The sequence below is a fragment of the Rhinopithecus bieti genome, unplaced genomic scaffold, assembly GCF_001698545.2.
Source record: "Rhinopithecus bieti isolate Rb0 unplaced genomic scaffold, ASM169854v2 scaffold_31940, whole genome shotgun sequence".
Taxonomy (NCBI): domain Eukaryota; kingdom Metazoa; phylum Chordata; class Mammalia; order Primates; family Cercopithecidae; genus Rhinopithecus; species Rhinopithecus bieti.
In genome coordinates, this window is record NW_016813570.1 from 473,703 (window position 1) to 499,413 (window position 25,711).

The following is a 25,711-nucleotide window of genomic DNA, read 5'->3' on the forward strand; positions in this document are numbered from 1 at the left end:
ACACTGTGATTCACAAATGGGCAAAAGACTAAGCTATGAGGATGCAAAGTCATAAGAATGATACAATGGGCCGGGCACGGTGGCTCATGCCTGTAATCCCAGCACTTTAGGAGATTGAGACGGGTGGATCACCTTAGTTCAGGAGTTCAAGACCAGCCTGGCCAACACGGCGAAACCCTGTCTCTATTTAAAAATACAAAAAATTAGCTGGGCACGGTGGCAGGTGCCTGTAATCCCAGCTACTCAGGAGGCTGAGGCAGGAGAATCACTTGAACCCGGGGGGCGGAGGTTGCAGTGAGCTGAGATCGTGCCATTGCACTCCAGCCTGGGCAACGAGAGCGAAACTCCTTTCAAATTAAAAAAAAAAAAAAAGACACAGTGGATTTTGGGGAATCAAGGAGAAAGGGTGGGAAGTGGGCGAGGGACAAAAGACTATAAATTGGGTGCAGTGTATACTGCTTGGGTGATGGGTGCACCAAAATCTCATAAATCACACTAAAGTACATATTCATGTAACCAAACATCACCTGTTCCCCAATAACCTATGGAAATAAAAATAAAAAAAAAAAAACTTTTTTTTTACATGGGCAAAAGACTTAAATAGGCATTTCTCCAAAGAAGATATACAAATGGCCAATAAGCACATGAGAAGATCGTTCACGTCACCAGTCATCAGGAAAATGCAAATCAACACCACCAAGAGATGCCACCTCAGACCCATTAGGATGGCTACTATCAGAAAAGAAGAGAGCCCGGGTGCGGTGGCTCACACCTGTAATCCCAGCATTTTGGGAGGCCAAGGCAGGCAGATCACCTGAGGTCAGGAGTTCGAGACCAGCCTGGCCAACATGGTGAAATCCTATCTTTACTAAAAATACAAAAATTAGCCGGGCATGGTGGGACATGCCTGTAATCCCAGCTACTCAGGAGGTTGAGACAGGAGAACCGTTTGAACCCGGGAGGCAGAGGTCACAGTGAACTGAGATCATGCCACTGTACTCCAGCCTGGGCAACAAGAACAAAACTCCATCTCAAAATAATAATAGAAATAAAAAAAGAAAAAAACTAACAAGTGTTGGCCAGGATGTGGAGAAAACAGAACCCTTGTGCATGGCTGGTAGAAATGTAAAATGGTGCAGCTGCTCTGGAAAACAGTAGGACAGTTCGTTGAATAAGTCAGCATAGAATTACTATAGGATCCAGCAATTCTACTTCTGAGTATACACCTCAAAAATTGAAAGCAGGGACTCAAACAGAGTCCCTACACCCATCATCACAGCAGCATTATTCACAACAGCCAACAGCCAGAAACAACCCACCTGTCCCTCAACAGACAAATGGATAAACCAGGTGTGTTCCATCCATGCAATGGCATATCAGCCTTAGGAAGAAACAGAATTCTCACATGTGCTGCACCAGAAATGACCCTTGAAGACATTCTGTTTCATGAAATAAACCAGATACGCAAATACTGGTGATTCCACTTAGAAGAGGTAGCTAAAGTAGTCAAATTCATAGAGATAGGAAGTAGAATGGTGATTGCCAGAGGCTGCAAGGAGAGGCAGATGGGAAGTGAGTGTTTAATGAGTACAGAGTTTCAGTTTGGGAAGATGAAAAAGTTCTGGAGGTCAATGGTGATGATGGTTGCAGAGAATGTGGATGTATTTAATGCCACTGAAATGTACACTTAAAAATGGTTAAAATGGTAAATTTTATGTTATATATTTTATCACAATAAAAAAATTAAAACTTCTTCTTTTTATTTTATTTTATTTTATTCTTGAGACTGAGTCTTGCTCTATTCCCCAGGCTGGAGTGCAGTGGCACAATCTCGGCTCACTGCAACCTCCACCTCCCAGGTTCAAGTGATCCTCCCACCTCAGCCTCCCAAGTAGCTGGGACTATAGGTGCCCGCCACCACATCCAGCTAATTTTAAAATTTTTGGTAGAGATGGAGTTTCACCATGTTGGCCAGGCTGGTCTCAAACTCCTGACCTCACGTGATCCACCCGCCTCGGCCTCCCAAAGTGCTGGGATTACAGATGTGAGCCACCGCGCCTGGCCAAAAATGAGAATTTCTTAAAAGACATCTGAGAAAACGCAAGCCACAGAGTGGGAAAATATATTTGCAACACATACAAGCAACAAAAGATTATCGTGTGTAAAAAAGACTCCTATAAATCAGTAAGAAAAAGACAATCTAATAGAAACACTGGCAAAAGATGCAAACAGGCACTTCATGCAAGAGAAATTCCAAATAGCCATAAACACAAAAAGATGTTCAACCTCATTAGTAATCAGGGAAATGTAAATTGGAAACCACAATGTTATACCATTTCTCACCCACCAGATTGGCCAAATTTATAAATCTGATGAATGCCAAGTATTGTCAAGGACAGAGAGATGGGAATTTTCATAGCCCACTAGTGGGGTGTAAACTGGTACACACACTTTGGAAAATGGGATAGAAAACTTAATAATGTTGAAGATACACTAAGTCAACCCAGGAATTCCACATCTGGGTAGACGTGAAACCAGTGGTTCTCAGACTGGAGTATGCATCAGAGTCACCCACAGGGCTTATGAAACACGAATGGCAGGGTCCACTGCTTCTACTTCAGGAGGTCCATAGTGGGACTTGAGAATTTGCAGAGTGGTTTTGTTTATTTGTTTGTTTGTTTCTGAGACAGGGTCTCACTCTGTCACCCAGGCTAGAGTGCACTGGCATGATCAGAGCTCACTGCAGCCTCGAACTCCTGGCCTCAAGTGATCCTCCTGTCTTGGCCTCCCAAAGTGCTGGGATTACAGGCATGAACCACTGCACCCAGCCAAAATCTGCATTTCTAACAAGCTCCCAGGTGATGCTGATGCCGCCAGTTTGAGAATCACATTTGAAGAACCAGTGGCATTGTTCATAATAAAAACTGAAAATGACCCAAATATCCATTAAGAATAGAATGAACAAATAGAAAATGGTGTAGCCATACAGTGGAATATTACATAACAACGAAAAGGAATAAACTACAGTTACATGATCAACATAATGTCAAGCAGAGGAAAGCAGACACAAAAAAGTACACTGATCACATTTAGGCAAAAAATTCAAAAACAAATAAATCTATACTTGGTAAAACCATAAGGTGAGATCAGCTAACATTTTTTTTCCTTTGTTTCTTTTTTTCTTTTTCTTTTTCTTTTTTTTTTTCTGAAGCAGAGTCTTGCTCTGTCGCCCAGGCTGAAGTGGAATGGTGTAGTCTCGACTCACTGCAACCTCTACCTCCAGGGTTCAATTTATTCTTGTGCCTCAGCCACTCAAGTAGCTGGAACCACAGGTGTGCACCACCACACCCAGCTAATTCTTTTGCATTTTTAGTAGAGACAGGGTTTTGTCATGTTGGCCAGCCTAGTCTCAAACTCCTGGCCTCAAGGATTACAGGTGTGAGCCACCATGCCTGGCCAGCTAACATTTTCTATAAAGGGACAGAAAGTAAATATTTTATGGTGTGCAAGCCAGATGGTCTCAGCCATAGACCATACAAAAAGGAGTGACAGTTGCTGTGTTCTGATAAAACTTTATTTACAAAAAAACACAACAGGCCATAGTCTGGCAACCCTTGTTAGAAAGTTAAGCAAGGCAGTGATGACCCTCCCCTGGGGGAAGGGATTTGGTAGTGGCCAGGAAGGGGTACAGGGGCTTCTGGGAGGCTGACAATGACCCATTTCTTGACCTTAGCTGTAAGAAAGTTTTTGCCTTACAGTAATTTGTCAAGCTATATATGTATATGTTATGTGTCTTTCTGCATTGTACTAATTTCCCAATTTGAAAGAGGTCTTAAAAATAAATAAACAAATCATGAATAGATCAACAAAGTGTAGTTTACCCACGCAATACAATATTATCTTGCAATAAAAAGGGAAGAATGGGACGGGTGCGGTGGCTCACTCCTGTAATCCCAGCACTTTGGGAGACTGAGGCAGGAGGATTACCTGAGGTCAGGAGTTTGAAACCAGCCTGGCCAACATGGCAAAACCCTGTCTCTACTAACAACACAAAAATTAGCTGAGCATGGTGACAAGCACCTGTAATCCCAGCTACTCGGGAGGCTGAGGCAGGAGAATCACTTGAACCCAGGAGGTGAAGGTTGCAGTCAGCCAACATTGCACCCCCACACTCTAGCCTGGGCGACAGAGCGAGACTCCGTCTCAAAAAATAAAAAAAGGAAGACATGAAGTACTGACACCTGCCACAATATGAATGAACCTTGCAAACATTATGCTAAAGTGAAAGAAGCCAGTCACAAAAGTTCACATGTTCTATGCCTTCATTTCTATGTGCCTATAATTAGCAAATCTGTAGAAATAGAAAGTAGATCAGGGCCAGGTATGGTGGCTCACACCTGTAATCCCAGAACTCTAGGAGTCCCAGGCAGGAGGATCACTTGAGTCCAGAAGTTCAAGACCGACCTGGGCAACATAGTGAGACCTCATTTCTATAAAAAATAAAACAAAATTAGACAGGCATTGTGGCATGTACCTGTAGTCCCAGATACTTGGGAGGCGGAGTTGGGAGGATCACTTGAGCCCAGGAGGTGGAGGCTGCAGTGAGCTATGACTGTGCCACTGCAGTCCAGCCTGGGCGACAGAGGGAGACCTTGTCTCAAAAAAAAAAAAAAAAAAAAAAAAAAAAAAAAAAAAAAAGTAGATCAGTGATTGCCTCCATCTCTAGGAGGTGGGAGGATTGAGGGGTAAGCGCTAAAGTAAATGGGGTCCCTTTTCAGGATGATGAAAATGCCCTAAAATTAATAGTGATGATTGCACGACTCTGTGAATACACTAAAAACCACTGAATTGCACACTTTAAACAGGCAAATTGAACAGAAGTGAATTACATCTCAATCAAGCTGCTATCAGAAATTTATTTAATTTAAAACTAATGAAAAAAATCGGCAGCCTCTGCCCTCACCGCCAGAGATGGGCCAGGGAGAGGCATGTGTGACAAGATCGACCAGACAGAAACCAGCTTTGGAGAAATCACTTGCCCCTCCCCCTGCTCCAGAAGCCCCCAGTCCCACATCGGACCCTTTCTCTGCCTTGGCAAACGCATGCGGAAGATCAGAAGCCCAAGAGGCCAGAGATTCTGCAGACACGCAGGGGCCAGGGCATCCCCACCAAGAGACGGAGGACTTTCTAAATCCAAAATGAAATTTCAAGCAGAAGCCCGAGCAAAGTAAACCCGAGCCGGTTCTGCGGGGCCAATTCCCGGGCAGCCAATGGGAGAGGGGGCTCCAGCCCTCTGGGAACTGTTCCTCTGAAAGGGCCTCTCTCTTGAGTGTCTAGTTCCTGGTGGCTTCAAGGAGCAGGTAGGGGTCTCAGGGCCATGGGCCCCTCTGCTCCTCGTGCAGGCTGAAGGTGGCACATTTGGAGGTTCTATGTTACATCTCAGGCTTTGCAGCATCTCCAGGGAGCCCGACAGATGGTTGCAAATGATGAGGCCGCAGGAGCCAGCAGATGGGATGCCCGAGGAGCAGAGGGTAACTCGGGCCCCTCAGCTGCCGCCTCCCTCCTGCTCCACGCAGGCCCTGACAGCTGTGAGCCAAGGGGCCTCCCCGCCAGGTCAGAACACACAAAAGAGCAGCCCGAAGAAATTTCTGGGCCTGAGCAGTGGAAGAGGAACCGGGAGGCACCAGGCAGGGTGAAAAGACCTGTGAGGTGTGGCCGAAATAGCACGGGACCGAAGGGATAAGTCACTTTGCTGTGTGACCTCAGGCAAGTGGTTCAACCTCTCTGAGTCAGCTGCCTGGCCACTCTGGTGTAAAGCAGAGGTCATACTACCTACCCCAAAGAGCTGTTGAAAGAATTAAATGAGGCCATGCGCGGTGGCTCATGCCTGTAATTCCAGCACTTTGGGAGGCCAAAGTGGGCAGATCACTTGAGGTCAGGAATTCAAGACCAGCCTGGACAACATGGTGAAACTCCATCTCTACTAAAAATACAAAAATTAGCTGGGTGTGGTGGTGCACGCCTGTAATCCCAGCTACTCAGGAGGCTGAAGCAAAAGAATCGCTTGAACCCAGGAAGCAGAGGTTGCAGTGAGCTGAGATTGTGCCACTGCACTCCAGCCTGGGCCACAGAGCAAGACTCTGTCTCAAAAAAAAAAAAAAAAAAAGAAAAAAAGAAAGAAAGAAAGAATTAAATGAAGCAAGGGGTATAAGAGTATCCGGCTGTGAATGGAATTCTGTGCATTATTCTATAAAGCTTAGTTGAATGTTCTAGCTGAGTAGAAATAAACACAAATTGAGTTATTCCAAGTTAGCCTTCCAGCTGGCTGGGCCACACTGAAGAGATGGGGGAAATCTGACAGGATATTCAAGCTGGAGTTTGAGCCAGACGTTGTGCTAACTCCTCACATGGATCATCCCACTTGATTCTCAGAAGAATTCCACAAAGTGGACGCTGTTATCCCCATTTTACAGATGAAGAAATGGAGTCACTAAAAGGATCAGGAGCATGCCTGAGGCCCCACTGCTAGAAAGCCAGAGCTGGAATCTGAACCCAGAGCTTGGCTCTCAAAGCTCTGCATCTAAATCCAAGCCCTGCTACTGACCTGGAACAAGTTTTTTGTTTTTGTTTTGCTTTGTTTTCAGGCAGAGTCTGGCTCTGTCATTCAGGCTGGAGCGCAGTGGTGCAATCACAGCTCACCGCAGTCTCGATCTCCTTGGCTCAAGTGACCCTCCTGCCTCAGCCTCCCAAGTAGCTAGGACTACAGGTATGTACCACCACGCCTGGTTAATGTTTCTTTTTTTTTTTTTTTTTTGAGACAGAGTCTTGCTCTGTCGCCCAGGCTGGACGATCTCAGCTCACTGCAAGCTCCGCCTCCCAGGTTCACACCATTCTCCTGCCTCAGCCTCCAGAGTAGCTGCGACTACAGGTGCCCACTACTATGCCTGGCTAATTTTTTTTGTATTTTTAGTAGATAGGGTTTCACCGTGTTAGCCAGGATGGTCTCGATCTCCTGACTTCGTGATCAGCCCGCCTTGGCCTCTCAAAGTGCTGGAATTATAGGCGTGAGCCACCGTGCCCGGCCCATGCCTGGCTAATGTTTCTTAACTTCTCTGAGCACAGCTTCCTGATCTGAAAAAAGGAGAAAAAGAAAGAAGAAAGAGGAGGAGGAGGAGGAGGAAGAAGAAAGAAAGAGACAGAGAGAGAAGGAAAGGAAAGAAAAGAAAAGAGGAGAAGAGAAGAGAAGAGAAGAGAAAGAAGAAAGAAAGAAAGAAAGAAAGAAAGAAAGAAAGAAAGAAAGAAAGAAAGAAAGAAAGAAAGAAAGAAAGAAAGAAAGAAGGAAAGAAAGAAAGAAAGGTTATCTGTGGGTTGTGTGATAACATGCATGAAAGGGGTGGGAATAGTCAGTGAGTACTTAGTGTATAGGTCAGGACCAGGCTAAGGGAAGCTGCCTCAGAGAGAGGACCCTATTTCTTAAGGGCCGGTATGCAGGAAGCATATTTAATATGCTCAGTCCATGGCAGCCACAGAGAGTTTTATCTCAGGGCCTCAATTTCCTCATCTGTTAAATGGAGCAAGTGGGACCGGCTCTCGGAGCCCTTTGCACTCTGACATTCTATGCATGAGGGTCAGACTACTTTCCTGGAACTAGAAGCACAACAAGAAGAAAGCAGAAGGAGGTGCCTGAGGCTGGAGGGCCTCAGAGAATCACAAGTGTCACCCCCGTGGTGTGATGGCCCTTTGTTCCTCCCAGCCCTACCTGGCCGACACTTACCTCGCCCTTTCCTTTCACTGGATTTCACTCCTTCCCCACTCAAGGCTTGCTGGGGGAGTCTTTTCTATTTTATTAGTTCACCTGGGGACAGGAAGTAAAATGGCAAAGCCTAGGACTCTGCAGCCCCTACCCAGGTTCAGAGCCACCTCTGCCACTTACAACGCACATGATCTTAATTGGGCAAGATGATGTAAGCTTCCCGGGCCTCAGTTTCCCCAGCCATAACCTAGTGTAACAGCAGCACAACCTCTTCAACTTGTTGGGGAATCAAGTGGGCCTGGCATGTCACCAAAACAGAAATAAGGTTTTGGTATTCTTTTTCTTATTATTATTGTTGTTGTTATTTTGAGACAGGGTCTCGCTCTGTTGCCCAGGTTGGAGCGCAGTGGCATGATATTGGCTCACTTCAACCTCCGCCTCCCGAATTCAAATGATTCTCCTGCCTCAGCCTCCCAAGTGGCTGGGATTACAGGCACTCACCACCACGCCTAGCTAATTTTTGTATTTTTAGTAGAGATGTGATTCCACCATGTTGGCCAAGCTGGTCTTGAACTTCTGACCTCAGGTAATCCGCCAACCTCAACTCCCCAAAGTGCTGGGATTACAGGTGTGAACCACTGCACCTGATCTATTATTATTATTAATTTTTTTTGAGAAAAGATCTCACTCTATTACCCAGACTGGAATATGGTGGCTCAGTCATGGCTCACCATAGCCTCTACCTCCCGGGCTCAAGTAATCCTCCCACCTCAGCCTTCCGAGTAGCTGGGACTACAGGCACGTGCCACCATGCCCAGCTAATATTTTATTTTTTGTAGAGACAGGGGTCTAGCTATGCTGCCCAGGCTGGTCTCTAACTCCTGGGTTCAAGCAATCCTCCCACCTTGGCCTCCCAAAGTGCTGGGATTATAGGTGTGAGCCACCGCCCCTACTCTATCGTTATTATTATTAATTTGAAAGCATCTTGAAAAAATAAACTGGCATACTAAAACTATCAGTTGACAGATATTACCGCTCAGGATAAGACTAACATAATTAGACTTTTTCAGTGAATGAATGTGAACAGAAATAGTAAATGAGTATGGTATGGGAGGCGGGTATGGCACACGGCCGAAATTGGGAAGGCAGTGTGAAATGAAAATGCAGAGCCCTTCGTTGAAAGATTATTAAGAATTTCTCAAGACAGTAGCCAAGTGTGGTGGCGCAAGCATGTAGTCCCAGCTACTCGGGAGGCTGAGGCGGGACGATTGCTTGGGCCCAGAAGTTCGAGGTGATAGGGAGCTACAATTGCACCATTGCACTCCAGCCTGAATGATGGAGCAAGACCCCATCTCTAAAAAGTAAAAAGGAAACATGACAAAATAGGGTTCCAGATTCCCAGCATAACACGGGCAGTGTGGTTTGGCAATGAGGTGCAAGTATAGACATGTATGAAGATGTTGTCTTCTTTAACCCTATCTGTGAATTCCTGGGTCCCTCACACAGGCTGTTCACTGCCCAACCCTACGCCATTCATATAGATCGGTACAAATTGTGAGCCTTCGAGATACATTACCATTTCTCACAGCAAAGCATACTAAGACCACAGAGCCATTTAGAATTTTAAATGACTGCTGTTTACCCTTAACAGAGTCTATTCGCCATGAAGAAACTGTTTCCAATTACAAAACATGAAGGCTGGTCACCATTTGGGGTTAATATGATGCTCTGTGGAAGAGTGAGCAGGCAAGACTGCCCAAATACCTAATTACCTGGAAAGATAATCTTGAATAATTGGAATTAGAGCAACTAAAGCAATTATTAGATGTTGTGATCTCCAGGAGCAATCTTCCACCAGGCTTAGGGATTTAATCACCTTTAATAAGAGCACATAATTAGAGGAATCCAGAAATTCAGAAAAGAAAGTGGCAGAACCAGCACTTCAAAATTAAAGAGGTGGGAGGGCCAGGTGTGTTTCTCGAGCAAATACGTCTCAAGGGATGGCTGGGAAGGAAGGGTGGGTGGCAGGGCAGGCTTGAAAACCTCGGAAGCCTAGAGGCTGAGCCTGACTCTGACCTAAACCTGCTGTGTGACCTTGAGCAAGGCAGTTGACCTCTCTGGGCTCTCCCTTCCTTCCACCCTTCAGTCGCTCAGTTATGTCCACAGAGCATCTGCCAGGTTCCCAGCACTGAGATATTCAGTGTCGCCTTTTGCACAGGCTGTTCATTCTACTGGGACTTCCTCTGACACCCTCATGCATGAGGAGGAATTCCACTCTGCCTTTGAGATGCTTCCAAAATGGCATTCCTCCACTCAATCTTCCTAGACTGCCATCACACCACAGCCCTCTGTCTCCCCTCAAGGACTGTGACTCTGGATCCCCTCTTCTGCCTTCCCACTAGAAGATGAACTCTTCAAGAACAGAGCAAGGTTAAGGATGGTTCTCCTCCCTGCCCTATTTCCTGATACACACCCTGGCATCAAGGGATACTGACGACTGGCCCAAGGCAAGGTGGACGAAGGTCACTACAGCCCACTCCTGAAAGCGAGGTTGCAGTCTGCCCTGCCTCCGAGAATTAACTGGTATCAGGTGAGCCAGCCTCTGCTGTGAGTTGATTGACAATAGCCAGGCATCCTAGGAAGATTCTAGAGCTCCACGATGGAGCAGGGCCATTCAGATGGTGGACAGTTCTGGGCCGGAGGGCTGGAAGTATTACCTCCATACTATCTGGGAATGGCAGGTGAGGAGTAATGGAGTGTGACCAGTATTCTGCCACTCTGTGCCTTGAAGTATCTGTCTCTTTGAAATGGAAAGAATCACAGCTTCCACGTTTCTGGGCCCTGAACCACCAGGAGGTACCCAGTCCCCTGGGAGCATCGAGTGAGAGTAATGGATGCAGTCTGGGGATGAGGGAGGGCTTTGTGGAGGCAGAACCTTTGAGTTGGCTCATGAAGGTTGATGGAGGGTTCCCCAGACAGCCAGGCATGTAAAGAGCATTTGGGATTAACCCTCAGGCACAAAGATGCTCCAGCCACATGGCGTCTTCTGGCTGCAGCCAGCAGGTTGACCTGTTTTTAGCTCAGATGTCAGTTTGGGCAGCTGTGGAAGCAGCTGTGGACAGGGGCTCCCCTCTCTGCTCAGCATGCTCTGATCTATGCACGTTTCAGTTCTATGACATGAATCAATAAAATGCACTAAATAAATTAAGTGAGCAGCAGAATTGTAAATCGATTTCAGGCGGAGAACAGAGAGGTTAAGGGAAGCAACAAGAGACTATTATAGGAACTGAAGTGAGAAATGACTCACGCAAGACTCAGGAGTGTGGCCATGGAGCCAACCACATTGTTACACATCCCTGAAATATTAAACAAATGAAACCTACAAGCTTTGGAGATTGTTTCACAAAAATTGCTGGCTGGTAGCTGCCAGAAATCCCAGGGCACCGAGAAACAGGGGCAGGGAGCAGGGACGACTTAAAACACAGCTCAACCCAGGTGGGTCAGAGATTACAGCTTCAGGAGTCAGATCCAGGTTGCTAAGCCCAAATGGGTCACCCAGTATCTATAACCTGGCCCCTATTCATTCATTCATTCATTCATTCATTCATTCATTCAACAAACCTTTACTACATTCTTGCTCTGTTCCAGCCCCTTCTGGGACACAGGCACCACAAAGACAAGATGCAGTGCTTGTGTTGAGGGACTGTCCAGCCTGCTGGAGGAGGTCACCACAACACAGTGGGATCAGTGCTCAGAGGACCAGTCACTGTGAGTAGGTTCCTCTGGGGGTTTAGGGATAGCTTTTCACAAAAGGTCATTTCTCAGCTGGGTTTTGAAGGATGAATATAAGTTTGCAAAGCAAACAAGAGGTAGTAAAGGTAAGTCAGGCAGAGGGAACAGCATATGCAAAGGCACAGAAGCATGAGAGGTGATGGAGAGTTTGGGGGAAATGGATGTGTGCAGAGAATCAGGACTGGAGCACAGGATTCATTCACGTAAGGGGTTGTAGGAGTCAGGGATTGAAAAGTCAGACAAGAACTAGACCGTGCGTGGCCATGAATACCAGGTCAAAATGTCCTGTGTATGTTGTATATTTGAGAGCCATGCAAAGGTTTTTAGCAGGGGCCTGATGTCATTGGATTTTCATTTTAGAAAGATAATTTGAAATTCAGCATAGGAAATATTTTTCTTTCCTGTTTAGCGAACTGTATAACACGCATACAGAAAAGTGCCTATATCCTAAGCGTGCAGCTTGGTGAACTTCCGTTAGACTGAACATATACACATAATTAGCACTCAGATCAAGAAACAGAACGCTGCCAGCTGCCAAGCCCTCCGCGAGTTCCCTTTCGGTTATACCTTCTCTGCAAGGGCAACCGCTGACCCGACTTCTAACAATACAGACGGGGCTTCTGCATTTTCCAGTTTTATAGGAATACAATCATATGGAATGTGTTCTTTTGAATGCAGCTTCTTTTACCTAATATCCATGTTGTGAGCAGTCATATTTCTTTTCTTCTTTTCTTTTTCTTTTAGAGACAGGGTCTCACTATGTCATCGAGCCTGGATTGCAGAATGATTACAGCTCACTGCAGCCTCCACCTCCTGGGCTCAAGTGATCCTCCTGCCTCAACCTCCCAAGTAGCTGGGAGTACAGGTGCAGGCTCATTTTTAAAATTTTTGTAGAGATAGGGTCTTGCTGTGTTGCCCAGCCTGGTCTCAAATTCCTGGCCTCAAGCAATCTTCCCACCTTGGGCTCCCAAAGCACTAGGATTACAGTTATGAGGCACCATGCCTGGCTGTACATTGTTCATTCTCTCTGCTGTACAATTTTCCATTAGGTGTGTTGATAAGCATTGAAGAATGGATTTTAAGCAGCACAGACTGGAGTCTGGGAGGCCAACTGAGAGATGATTGTCATGGCAGGAGAGATGTGATGAGAAGCAGAAAGGGGCTGTGGCAGTGGAGATAGAGAAGACGCACCAATGTAAAAGATGTCTAGGAGACAGGCCGGGCACGTTGGCTCATGCTTGTAATCCCAGCACTTCGGGAGGCCAAGGCGGGCAGATCAGTTGAGGTCAGGAGTTCGAGACCAGCCTGGCCAACATGGTGAAACCTCATCTCCACTAAATATACAAAAATTAGCCAGGCATGGTAGTACATGCCTGTAATCCCAGCTACTTGGAAGGGTGAGGCAGGAGAATTGCTGGTACACAGGAGGCAGAGGCTGCAGTGAGCAGAGATAGCACCACCACACTCCAGCCTAGGCGACAGAGTAAGACTATAGCCCCCCACGAAAAAAAAAAACAAAAAAACGAAGATATTTATTAAACAAAAGAAACTGAACTTATCAAATAATTGAATTTGGAAAGAGTTGAGGTGACCTTCTGGTTCCTGGCTTGGGAATCAGAGCAGATAATGGTGAAGACAGGACAATGGATAAAGAAGGGTGAAGTGTTTTCTATTGTGGACCAGCTGAGTTTGCAGTCCCTGGGGACACTCAGGAGGAAGTGTCCAGGAGGAAGTTGGAGGTGAAATCTAGAGCTCAGGAGAGAGATCTGGGTTTGCAAAGTCAAACCTGGGATTGAACATGAGACTGAACCAAAGGCCACTGCTCTCTTTCAATACCGCCAATCATTACAGTTAAGGAATAAGAAAATCATAAATCCTCAGAACAAAGAGGATGTGACAGGAGTTAACAAGAGAAAAAAAAAGATGGCAGCAACATTTTAAAAGCTAGAAATTTCATGGACAGCTGGTTAATGACTTAGCAGATAGGAGAAGGCTGGAAGTTGACTATCTGCATGGAGGAAGCCAGAGGAAACTTCAGAAAATCCTTGGAATAGAGGAACCAGGCCCAGCTGAGCTCCATACTGAAAACCAAGAATTAAGTGAAAGTCTACATATGTGCCACTGAGATACCTCCCAGGCCCCCCATTTGATTCCCAGAATGCTGGTGGCTGAGTTTATTAGTACACTGGAGATGGGAGAGTCCCTCTTGCAGGAAACTGATCAGTGAAAGAAAAAGCCTCGTGACAGCGGGTATGGGTTGCCCAGATGAACTTTTTGTTTTGTTTCATTTTGCTTTTGAGACAAGGTCTTGCCCTGACACCCAGGCTGGAGTGCAGTGGTACAATCCTAGCTCACTGCAGCCTTGAACTCCCCGGCTCAAGTAATCCTCCCACTTCAGCCTTCTAAGTAGCTGGGACTACAGGTGCACACCACCATGTCCAGCTAATTTTATTTTTAAATTTTTTGTAGAGACAGGGGTCTCACTATGTCACCCAGGCTGGTCTGGAACTCCTGGCCTCAAGCAATCCTCCTGCCTCAGCCTCCCAAAGTGCTGGGATCACAGACGTGAGCCATCATGAACTCTCTGGATGAGGGATTTATAGCCCAGATGATTGGGAAGTGCATTGGCCAATATTCTCCCCATTTCCACTGCACCTTGGCCTTCAAAATAGTAAGTTCGCACCTCACTCTTAAACATGAACATCAGATGTTTAAGGAAAACAATATAAAAGACAGAGGTCAAAATTAAAATAAAATAGGCAAAAGAACTTGGAAGAAGCAGAGACATTAAAGGATAGAGAAGCAAACTTAAAAAAATTAATATCCTTGGAGAAATATGAGAAGATATTGTGTCCATAAAACAAAATCAGGAGACTATAAAAAGAGAACATTCCTATAACAAGAAAAAGCTCTTAAAATTAAAACTATGACTGTAGAAATGTTAAAAGTAGAGTGGCTGATTGAAAGATAAAAATTGAATAAATATCTGAGGAATAAATAAAAGGCAAACAAAATGAAAATGGAAAATAAAAAAAGTGAGAACAGAAAATAAGATATTAAAAGCTTCCAGAGACGGGAAAATAATCAGATCACACAAAAGAATCAGAATAACATTGAACTTCTCAACCACACTGGAGTCTGGAAGACAAGGGAGCGGCCAATCCTTTCCAAATTTTGTGGGAAAATTATTTCCAACTTAAAATATTATACCCAGCAAAGCATCTAGTCAAATGTGACAGAGGAATAAAAACAACATGAGACACAAAGGGTCTCAACCATGCTCTCTTTCTCAGGAAGTTACTGGAAGATATTTTTGCTCGAAATGAGGAAGTAACCCAGAAAGAAGACTACCTGGGATCCAGGAAGCATTGGAGCCAACATGAGAGAGGAGAGGAAATTTCAAAATAATGGTAAAAAGGGCTTCCAGAATAATGGCCCTAGATAGTCATTGAGTCAAAATGGGGCTGGAGGTCAAAAGACTCCATAGGAGAAGCGGGAGGAAGGAAGGAAGGAAGGGGGGGAGGGGGAAGTGGGGAAGGAAGGAAGAGAGGAAGGAAGGGAGGGAGGGAGGGAGGGAAAGGAGGAAGTGTTATTATAATTAGCCAGTTGTCTTTGAAGACATTGAGAGAACATTTACAGATTTGCCAATAATTTGCAAAAAGGATGAACAGTTTTCTTTTGAAACTAGAAAGTTTAATGATAGTTAGTTAACTGGAAGGTTTCATGATAGTTAATAGTTATCCATTTTTAACCAGAAAGTTGGCCAAAGGCTGTGCACATAAAATAGTTCTTCAATCTCAGAACAGAAAGAAGTAACAGACCATTTAGCAGCCTGATGCTAACCAGGTTACAGATAAATATTCAAATATTTAGGTCACTTTGGGAGAAATAAAGATCCTGACAATGACCGGGGAGACCTTGACAAGCAAATTAATGAGTCTCACACTCATGACCAGAAATCCAGGCAGACTGGCTCCAGCTGCCACCCATCCTTGAGACCTATGGTCAAAGTCCAGGTGTGGTCGCTTAAATTATTGATCAGCAAACGTTCACTCCAAACGCCCCACCCATTCCTCCATGTGAGCAGTATACTTCTTGCCCCATTGATGTTGGACTTGGCCATGGGACTGGCTGTGGCCAACGGGATGTTGGTGGATATGATCCAAACAAAGGTTTAAAATATGCTTGTGCAGTTGGCTCCCCATCTTGCATTTCTGTCATTACCATGAAAAAAATCTCCCCCAAGCACCTACTATCTCCTCTACCTGAACAGACACAAGTGGGGCAGATTGAGCCCAGCCTATGTCCTGGAACCAAGCCTTCCAACATGAGCTAAACCCAAGAAAACCCACAGACATGTGAGAAAAAAAAAAAAAAAAAACGGTGAGAATGCCACTGAGCTGTGTGATAGCTCATTACACAACATTACTGTGCGTCTCCCTGACCAATGCACCAGGTTTTAAGATTATCCTGTGGGTCGCAATTATTTGGTAGGAGACTCTTGCCCTAGCGAATAAATGACTGAGGTTTTGAGAGACAAAGGAAGCCTTGAGGAGGAAGACAAGAAAGTAGGAGAAACTTTTCTCTGCATGTTCAGTATCAAGTTCACAACATCAACTAAGTGCAGTGGCTCACGCCTGTAATCCCAGGACATTGGGAGGCCGAGGGGGTTGGATCACCTGAAGTCAGGAGGTCGAGACCAGCCTGGCTAACATGGCGAAACCCAGTATCTACTAAAAATACAAAATAGCTGGATGTGGTGGCACGCACCTGCAGTCCCAGCTACTTGGGAGGCTAAGTCAGGAGAATCGCTTGAACCCAGGAGGCAGAAGTTGCAGTGAGCCAAGATGGCACTCCATCTTGCACTCCAGCCTAGGTGACAGAGCAAGACTCCACCAAAAATAATAATAATAATAATTCATAACATGGAGGCATTGCTGTTGATCTGTGTTTGTACATTTCATCTTTGTAAGTTGCTCAGGCATCTTTGATCAGTTTCTTCTTCTCTGCCTGGCACAATCTACTGTGCAGACCTTTGTTATACTGCTTATTATACTGTCTTGCCAGTGGTACTCCAATGCTGGGCTAGGACTTGGAGGCCCAGAGGTAAACAAGAAATTATGCTACCCACTGAGGGCCCTGGGCTTGTGAGGGAGAGAGAGACGTGCACAAGTCACTGTTATTCAGCTACAATACAATACAGAACACTCAAGTATAGTTCAGCAAGAGAGCCTGGTTTAAACACATGTCAATATACATGATAGTCCATGTTGCAGTGCTATAAATACCTGAGGCTGGGTAATTTACAAAGAAGAGGTTTATTTGGCTCACAGTTCTGCAGGCTGTACAAGCATGGTGCCAGCATCTGCTTGGTTCTGGTGAGGCTTCAGGAAGCTTTTACTCATGGTGGAAGATGGAGGTGGAGAAGGCATGTCACATGGCAAGAAACAGAGTGAGAAAGAGAGGGGAGGAGGTGCCAGGCTCTTTTAAATAGCCAGCTCCAGTGTGAACTAATGCAGTGAGAATTCAATCACTACCAAGGGGAAGGTACCAAGCCATTTATGAGAGATCCACCCCCATGACTCAAAGACTTCCCACTGGGCCCCACCTCCAGCATTGAAGGTCACAGTTCAAAATGAGATTTAGAGGGGACACAGTTCAAACTATATCAGTTACAGGCTAGGCATGGTGGCTTACTCCGGTAATCCCAGCACTTTGGAGGCCGAGGCGGGCAGATCCACCTGAGGTCAGAAGTTCGAGATCAGCCTGACCAACTTGGTGAAACCCTGTCTCTACTAAAAATACAAAAATTAACCGGGCATAGTGGTGAGTGCCTGTAATCCCAGCTACTTGGAAGGCTGAGGCAAGAGAATCGTTTGAACCGGGGAGGTAGAGGTTGCCACGAGCCGAGATCATGCCACTGCACTCCAGCCTGGGCAACAAGAGACAAAAGTGAGACTCCGTCTCAAAAAAAAAAAAAAAAAAACTATGTCAGTCACCATGCAATGGAATATCCTACACCTGTTTCAAGATAAGGATGAGTTCTGTGTACTTACATGAAAAACAATCCATGATTTTATGTATCAAATATATGTATGTACATACATGTGTGTGTATGTATACATTTTTTTCAAGAACTGGTAAACCAAACCATTCATATTAAATACCCAAGAGTGGGTTTATAAGAGACTTTCATCTGTAATTTACACACTTGGGGTTATCAAAATTTCTTTTTCTATGGAGTCTTGCTCTGTTCCAGGCTGGAGTACAATGGCGCAATTTCGGCTCACTATAACCTTCACCTCCCAGTTCAAGCCATTCTTCTGCCTCAGCCTCCCAAGTAGCTGGGACTACAGGTGCATGCCACCATACCCAGTTAATTTTTGTATTTTTAGTGGAGACGGGGTTTCACCATGTTGGCCAGGATGGTCTCAACTCCTGATCTCAGGTGATCTTCCTGCCTCAACCTCCCAAAGTGCTGGGATTACAGGCATGAGCCACCGCACCCGGCCGGGGTTGTTAAAATTTCTATAACAAATGTGTATGATCATGACACTGTGATATAATAAAATAAAAAGCATATACTTGATCTCATGGTTCCTGGCAAACAGCTACTAAAGCCCTTGAAACCTCTGGAGTGATGAGAGTGTCTTACGTGTGCTAATGAACTGGCTGGTGGTTGGGGTTTCCTAGGTAGCTTCAGGATAGGGGTTCACTTGTCCAGGCGCAGTGGCTCATGCCTGTAATCCCAACACTTTGGGAGTCCGATGCAGGAGAATCGCTTGAGTCCAGGAGTTTGAGACCAGTCTGGGCAACATGAGGAAACCCCGTCTCTACTAATAATACAAAAAAAAAAAAAAAAAAGAAAGAAAATTAGCCGAGCATGGTGGTGCACGCCTGTAATCCCAGCTACTCGGGAGGCTGAGGCTGGAGAATCGCTTGAACCTGGGAGGTGGAGGTTATAGTGAGCCAAGATTGCACCACTGCACTCCAGCCTGGGCAACAGAGTGAAACTGTGCCAAGAAAAGAAGAGACGAGACGAGACGAGACGAGATTAGACAAGAGAAGAGATGAAAAGAGACGAGAAGAGAGAAAGAGAGAGAAAGAGAGAAAGAGCAGAAGGGAGGAAGGGAGGAAGGAAGGGAAGAAGGGAGAAAGAGGAGAAGGGAGGAAGGGAGGAAAGAAAGGAGGAAGGGAGAAAGAGCAGAAGGGAGGAAGGGAGGAAGGGAGGAAGGGAGAAAGGGAGAAAGAAAGAAAAAGTGACCATTTGGGCACCAGGCTGGGGAGTGTTGGTGTGCACCTGTAGTCCCAGCTACTCGGGAGGCTGAAGCAGAAGGATTGCTTGAGCCCAAGAGTTCAAGGCTGCAGTGAGCTATGATCGCACCACTGCACTACAGATTGGGCAACGGAGCAAGACCCCATCTCAAAATATAAAATAAAGATCATAAAGGATACCAAGCAAATCAGGGGGCAATAATGAAAGGAGGTAACAACTTACAAGATTGTGGCAGGAATCCAGATTTTAAAAAATGGTTGTGGTTTAGGCTAGCATAAAACAAAAAAGACATTTCCCATGTAAAACACAAAACTAGAATAGTCAGGCAAACGAAGAAAAATGTGTGATGCTATGGTAAGAAACTGATGACGGACAAATATTTTGCCAGGAGGGAGAGGGTAGGTGAGCATGGGACAAGAGGGTATTGGAGAAAATGGGAATGGGGAAGTGGCATTTGAGAAGAGCCTGGAAATCTTGAAATCATGCCCATGGTTTGCCAGGTAGGAGGAGCTGGAGGCAGGAAGAGAAGTACTCACCGGACTTCAGCTGATAAAGCAGGTACAGATATCCCCCAGGCCTCAGAAGCCCTAAGCTTTTCAGCAGGAGAACCAGGCATTTAAGAGCCAGACTGTTCAGGTTCAAATCCCAGTTCCCCCATTTTCCAGCTGTGTGGTCGCTCTATGCCTCAGTTTCCTCCCCTGTAAAAGGGGGATTATAGGAGCCAACGTGTGCCAAGTTCTCAGCATAGCACCTGGCACACAGTAAGTACCGTATGAAAGTCAGTTAGGGCCAGTGTCGTGATTAGCATATGTGGCAGATCAGAAAGATACCAGGAGGGAGGTCCCAGAGCTAGCCGGTGCAGGAGCCATAACATAAGGAAAGAATATTCATTGGGTGAGAACACAGCTGGGTGTGGACATCCAACTCTGCACTCCCAGTGTGGCTGGGAACAAGTCCCTCATCTCTCTGCCTTCGGATTCTTCTGTGAAACGGAGAAGCTGAGTGTGGTGGGGAGAAAATGGATGGGTCTGATGGTGTCACATTACTGCTGGTGTCTACTGGAAGGGCTGGGCCTGTATACATGGGGAGAGGCCACACGGGCTGCCTTGGACCAAACGCTGCCAACCCCAAGCGAGAGCTACAGTGTTTGAGAGACAGCGAGTACATGAAAATCATTCAGCACCTCAGTGGCAAAGCCAGCCCACTCAGCCTCCTTGTAAACATTTTTATATACACAGCCAGAAAGTTCTCGGCGTGACTGCCAAGCCCTGAAAGTAAAATCACAAGGCCAGTAAAACACAAAGATACAACCTCTTTGGGGCTCTTGTAAAAGAAGCAAAATAAAGGCCTGATGCCTTCTGGAGGGGCACAGGCCACCCACCTGCCACTGTACACAGACATGCACACACACACATACTCACATTCACACGTGCTCTCACACGGGCACATAACCCGTGTGTGCTCACCCCAGAACGCACCTGTGTGTATGCACACATGGGCACACAAGGCACCTGCACTCACATGTGCACGCATGTGTGCACACATGTGTACACGCCTCCATGCCCACATTCACACATGCTCACCCTGCTCATCCACAGGCATGCATGCGTACACACACATAGCAGCAGCTGCTCGTGCACACACACACTCACCCTCACCCAGGACACATGCATGCATGCATGTTCACACACACAGGCCCTGCTTTCTGGAAGCCAGATTTGGAGCAAAGTTGACCCAGGAGCTCCAAGGCCTTGGGAATTATGGGATGCACATCCCAGAGGGCTGCAGACAGTGGAGAGGTGTGAAGCGCGGGCCTGGATTTCACCCAGCTCTGCCCCTCATGAGGTGTGAGACCTAAGTGACTTCATCTTTCTAAGCCTTGGTTTCCTCATCTGTCAGGTGGCAGTGAAAATGACAGCCCCTTCCTCACATGGTTGTGGGGAGGTTTCTCAGTTGATGCTTGTAACATGCTTGGCACTGTATCCAGCACATAGTAACTGTTCAACAAATAGCAGCCATGCAGTGGTCGTATTATTGTATTTTCCAGTGATCTCAATTTGGAAGCTGTGGCTTAAGCTGCACAGCAAAATGTTTCGGAGATGGCCACGTGTAGCAATTAAACAGGACACAGCCATGGGGACATCAAAGAAATGGAGGAGACGGTCCTGACTGTCAAGAGGGGGTAGGGAGTCCTTGTCGCTTTCTAGGAACTGAGGGCCCAGTGGGTTCCCTGTCTCTTGCCCCTCAACTTCACCAGCTCCATTTGATTGGAGCACTCCAAGGAGATGGTGTCTGCAAAATAGAATGTCACCAGCTTCCGGAACACGTCGTGCCCTTCTGCCTCAGTTTCCTCTCCCCTGACTCCCAAGCCCAGAGCCCTCTCTTAATCTCCAGGCTATCTGAAGAGACATGCATACCTGTTTCACTCTTGGCAGCCTATCTCCTGGGTGGCAGAGGGTAGGCAGGTGGGGAGGCAGCCACACTCCCCCATGTCCCTGCAGCAGGCTCTCCTCCTGTGTCCATTCTCTCGTTCTTCCACAATAACAAAATCCCTGACTTTCATCTAGGCACAGCATTGCCCAGAATAAAGACCACATTTCCCAGCCCCCCTTCCAGTTGGGTGTGACCATGTGACTAGTTCTGGTCAAGGAGATGTATGCAGGTGTTGTAGGATAACTTCTGGGAACCTTAGAGTTTGCCCTTCCTGCATCCTGCTGCCTGGAATGCCGATGCAATGACTGGTGCTCTGGCAGCCATCTTAGACCAAGAAGAAAAAGGAAATGGGACAACAGAGAGGGCAGCAGGGGCCAGGATCCTGAGGACTTCATGGAGCAGACCTACCTTGGATTGTCTACTTCCAAACTTTTATAAAAGAGATAAATTCCTCCACTGAAATCAATTATTTAGGGTCACTGTTACTTGCAACTAAACCTAATCCTGACTGCTATCCCCCTACTCAAGCTGTGCCCTGTTCCTGATAATCCAGTCACTGCCTTGCACAGCTCTGAACATCTCTGTGGGCTCAGAGCCTCTGCTGTCAGGCTCTGAACACCACTGAGACCTCTCTAGATGGTAGCATCCAATCAGACTGGCCCTCCCCACACCTGTGAGATGACAAAGACCAGGCACCTGGCTTCCCTCCTCCAAGGTCAAATCCTACAACTGGAGGCAAACCCCAACACCGGTCTTGCCTGACCCAAACGTCCACACCCTCATCATCCCTCCCACAGTCCCAGCATGCACTGGACGGAATGGAAGGGTGGTGACCCTCAGGACTACTCCATCAGACAGGGAGGGCAGGCAGTCCCCATTCACCAACCTCTCCCCCTCTACTGAGAGCTCAAGAAACTCAGGCCTTTGCAACAGGGTGTCTGGCTTCCAGGACCCTGTTGCCCAGGGATACCGAAGGAGATGCTATCACAGGGCTTTGGGGAGCCACCAAGGCAGGAAAGATGTCCCCAGAGAGGGCAGAGCTGCCACAGGTGAGCTGGGGCCACACTCACCTTTCTCCGACGCCGGGGCCAGGTCAATGAAGCTGCGACATTTTTCACCTTTGAAAAGAAGAGAAGCGTTTTCAGAATGTGAGAGGACATGTGGGCTTCCGAGGTTTGCCTGCCCCCGTCCCACGAGCCCTGGAGCAAGCCAGTGTCTCTGACCCAAGCCCAGTGACATCTTTCTCCAACCCTGATTCCTAGACGCCCAACATCCCAGGAGTGTGGATGGCGAAACTGCCAACCCTCCCACCTCCTGACCCCATCCATCCAGGCCCATTGCTTCCACCTCGGCAATAGCAACTGGGTTCCTTTCCACAGCCTCCCCCCAGAATCCACGCTGCTCCACACTGGCCTCCCCGGGCCTCCACTCTGGCCCCTCTCCAATTCATTCTCCACGCTGNGTGCACACACACACTCACCCTCACCCAGGACACATGCATGCATGCATGTTCACACACACAGGCCCTGCTTTCTGGAAGCCAGATTTGGAGCAAAGTTGACCCAGGAGCTCCAAGGCCTTGGGAATTATGGGATGCACATCCCAGAGGGCTGCAGACAGTGGAGAGGTGTGAAGCGCGGGCCTGGATTTCACCCAGCTCTGCCCCTCATGAGGTGTGAGACCTAAGTGACTTCATCTTTCTAAGCCTTGGTTTCCTCATCTGTCAGGTGGCAGTGAAAATGACAGCCCCTTCCTCACATGGTTGTGGGGAGGTTTCTCAGTTGATGCTTGTAACATGCTTGGCACTGTATCCAGCACATAGTAACTGTTCAACAAATAGCAGCCATGCAGTGGTCGTATTATTGTATTTTCCAGTGATCTCAATTTGGAAGCTGTGGCTTAAGCTGCACAGCAAAATGTTTCGGAGATGGCCACGTGTAGCAATTAAACAGGACACAGCCATGGGGACATCAAAGAAATGGAGGAGACGGTCCTGACTGTCAAGAGGGGTAGGGAGTCCTTGTCGCTTTCTAGGAACTGAGGGCCCAGTGGGTTCCCTGTCTCTTGCCCCTCAACTTCACCAGCTCCATTTGATTGGAGCACTCCAAGGAGATGGTGTCTGCAAAATAGAATGTCACCAGCTTCCGGAACACGTCGTGCCCTTCTGCCTCAGTTTCCTCTCCCCTGACTCCCAAGCCCAGAGCCCTCTCTTAATCTCCAGGCTATCTGAAGAGACATGCATACCTGTTTCACTCTTGGCAGCCTATCTCCTGGGTGGCAGAGGGTAGGCAGGTGGGGAGGCAGCCACACTCCCCATGTCCCTGCAGCAGGCTCTCCTCCTGTGTCCATTCTCTCGTTCTTCCACAATAACAAAATCCCTGACTTTCATCTAGGCACAGCATTGCCCAGAATAAAGACCACATTTCCCAGCCCCCCTTCCAGTTGGGTGTGACCATGTGACTAGTTCTGGTCAAGGAGATGTATGCAGGTGTTGTAGGATAACTTCTGGGAACCTTAGAGTTTGCCCTTCCTGCATCCTGCTGCCTGGAATGCCGATGCAATGACTGGTGCTCTGGCAGCCATCTTAGACCAAGAAGAAAAGGAAATGGGACAACAGAGAGGGCAGCAGGGGCCAGGATCCTGAGGACTTCATGGAGCAGACCTACCTTGGATTGTCTACTTCCAAACTTTTATAAAAGAGATAAATTCCTCCACTGAAATCAATTATTTAGGGTCACTGTTACTTGCAACTAAACCTAATCCTGACTGCTATCCCCTACTCAAGCTGTGCCCTGTTCCTGATAATCCAGTCACTGCCTTGCACAGCTCTGAACATCTCTGTGGGCTCAGAGCCTCTGCTGTCAGGCTCTGAACACCACTGAGACCTCTCTAGATGGTAGCATCCAATCAGACTGGCCCTCCCCACACCTGTGAGATGACAAAGACCAGGCACCTGGCTTCCCTCCTCCAAGGTCAAATCCTACAACTGGAGGCAAACCCCAACACCGGTCTTGCCTGACCCAAACGTCCACACCCTCATCATCCCTCCCACAGTCCCAGCATGCACTGGACGGAATGGAAGGGTGGTGACCCTCAGGACTACTCCATCAGACAGGGAGGGCAGGCAGTCCCCATTCACCAACCTCTCCCCTCTACTGAGAGCTCAAGAAACTCAGGCCTTTGCAACAGGGTGTCTGGCTTCCAGGACCCTGTTGCCCAGGGATACCGAAGGAGATGCTATCACAGGGCTTTGGGGAGCCACCAAGGCAGGAAAGATGTCCCCAGAGAGGGCAGAGCTGCCACAGGTGAGCTGGGGCCACACTCACCTTTCTCCGACGCCGGGGCCAGGTCAATGAAGCTGCGACATTTTCACCTTTGAAAAGAAGAGAAGCGTTTTCAGAATGTGAGAGGACATGTGGGCTTCCGAGGTTTGCCTGCCCCGTCCCACGAGCCCTGGAGCAAGCCAGTGTCTCTGACCCAAGCCCAGTGACATCTTTCTCCAACCCTGATTCCTAGACGCCCAACATCCCAGGAGTGTGGATGGCGAAACTGCCAACCCTCCCACCTCCTGACCCCATCCATCCAGGCCCATTGCTTCCACCTCGGCAATAGCAACTGGGTTCCTTTCCACAGCCTCCCCCCAGAATCCACGCTGCTCCACACTGGCCTCCCCGGGCCTCCACTCTGGCCCCTCTCCAATTCATTCTCCACGCTGCAGCTGAAGGGGTCATTTCAAAACACAGCTCTGATCACATCCAACACAGGCGCACACACAGCTTGCTCCTGTTTGAAACTCTTCGATGACTTTCCAAAGGAGAAAGTTCAAATTCCCATATATGGACCCAGAATAGGCCTTGACTGGCCTGTCCACCCACTGCCCTCTCCCTCTGCCCCCGTTCCGGGTACACCCCTGTGCAGCCCCCACACCATGGATTTGTACATGCTGTTCCCCGCCTGGAACATAATCCCGCTGTTGACTCTCACAGGACCTTGGTTTTCTACGGGGCACAGTCACTGCCCTGAGTCTGCCTCTGCATGTTGTCCCGAGTGCAAGTTAGTCGCACTGAGATGATAACTTACTGAAAGAGAGTGTGCTGGCCAGGCGCGGTGGCTCACGCCTATAATCCCAACACTTTGGGAGGCTGAGGTGGGTGGATCACCTGAGGTCAGGAGTTTGAGACCAGCCTGGCCAACTTGGTGAAACCCCATCTCTACTAAAAATATAAAAATTAGCCAGGCGTAGTGGCAGGCGCCTGTAATCCCAGCAACTTGGGAGGCTGCAGCAGGAGAATCACTTGAACCCAGGAGGCGGAGGTTGCAGTGAACCGAGATCATGCCATTGGACTCCAGGCTGGGGACGAGAGTGAGACTTCGTCTCAAAAAAAAAAAAAAAAAAAAAAAAAAAAAAAAAAAGGGGGGGGGGGGGTTGCTTTGGGAAAAAAATGGAGGGGGGGATT

General features: G+C 47.4%; 1 protein-coding gene across 2 annotated transcripts in view; it reads right to left on the reverse strand.

Annotated features, from left to right (window-relative positions):
• The window catches only part of GSG1L (GSG1 like), a 169,238-nt gene extending 146,871 nt beyond the window's left edge, over positions 1-22,367 (reverse strand). Inside the window, exon 1 of one of the 2 annotated variants that reach the window (XM_017848634.1) lies at positions 22,325-22,367. The gene's annotated coding sequence lies outside the window, so the exon portion shown is untranslated. Of the gene's footprint in view, positions 1-18,200; positions 18,271-22,324 lie in introns of those variants that run through there. The other variant, XM_017848635.1, reaches the window with a different exon arrangement.
• Between the last annotated feature and the right edge of the window lie 3,344 nt (positions 22,368-25,711).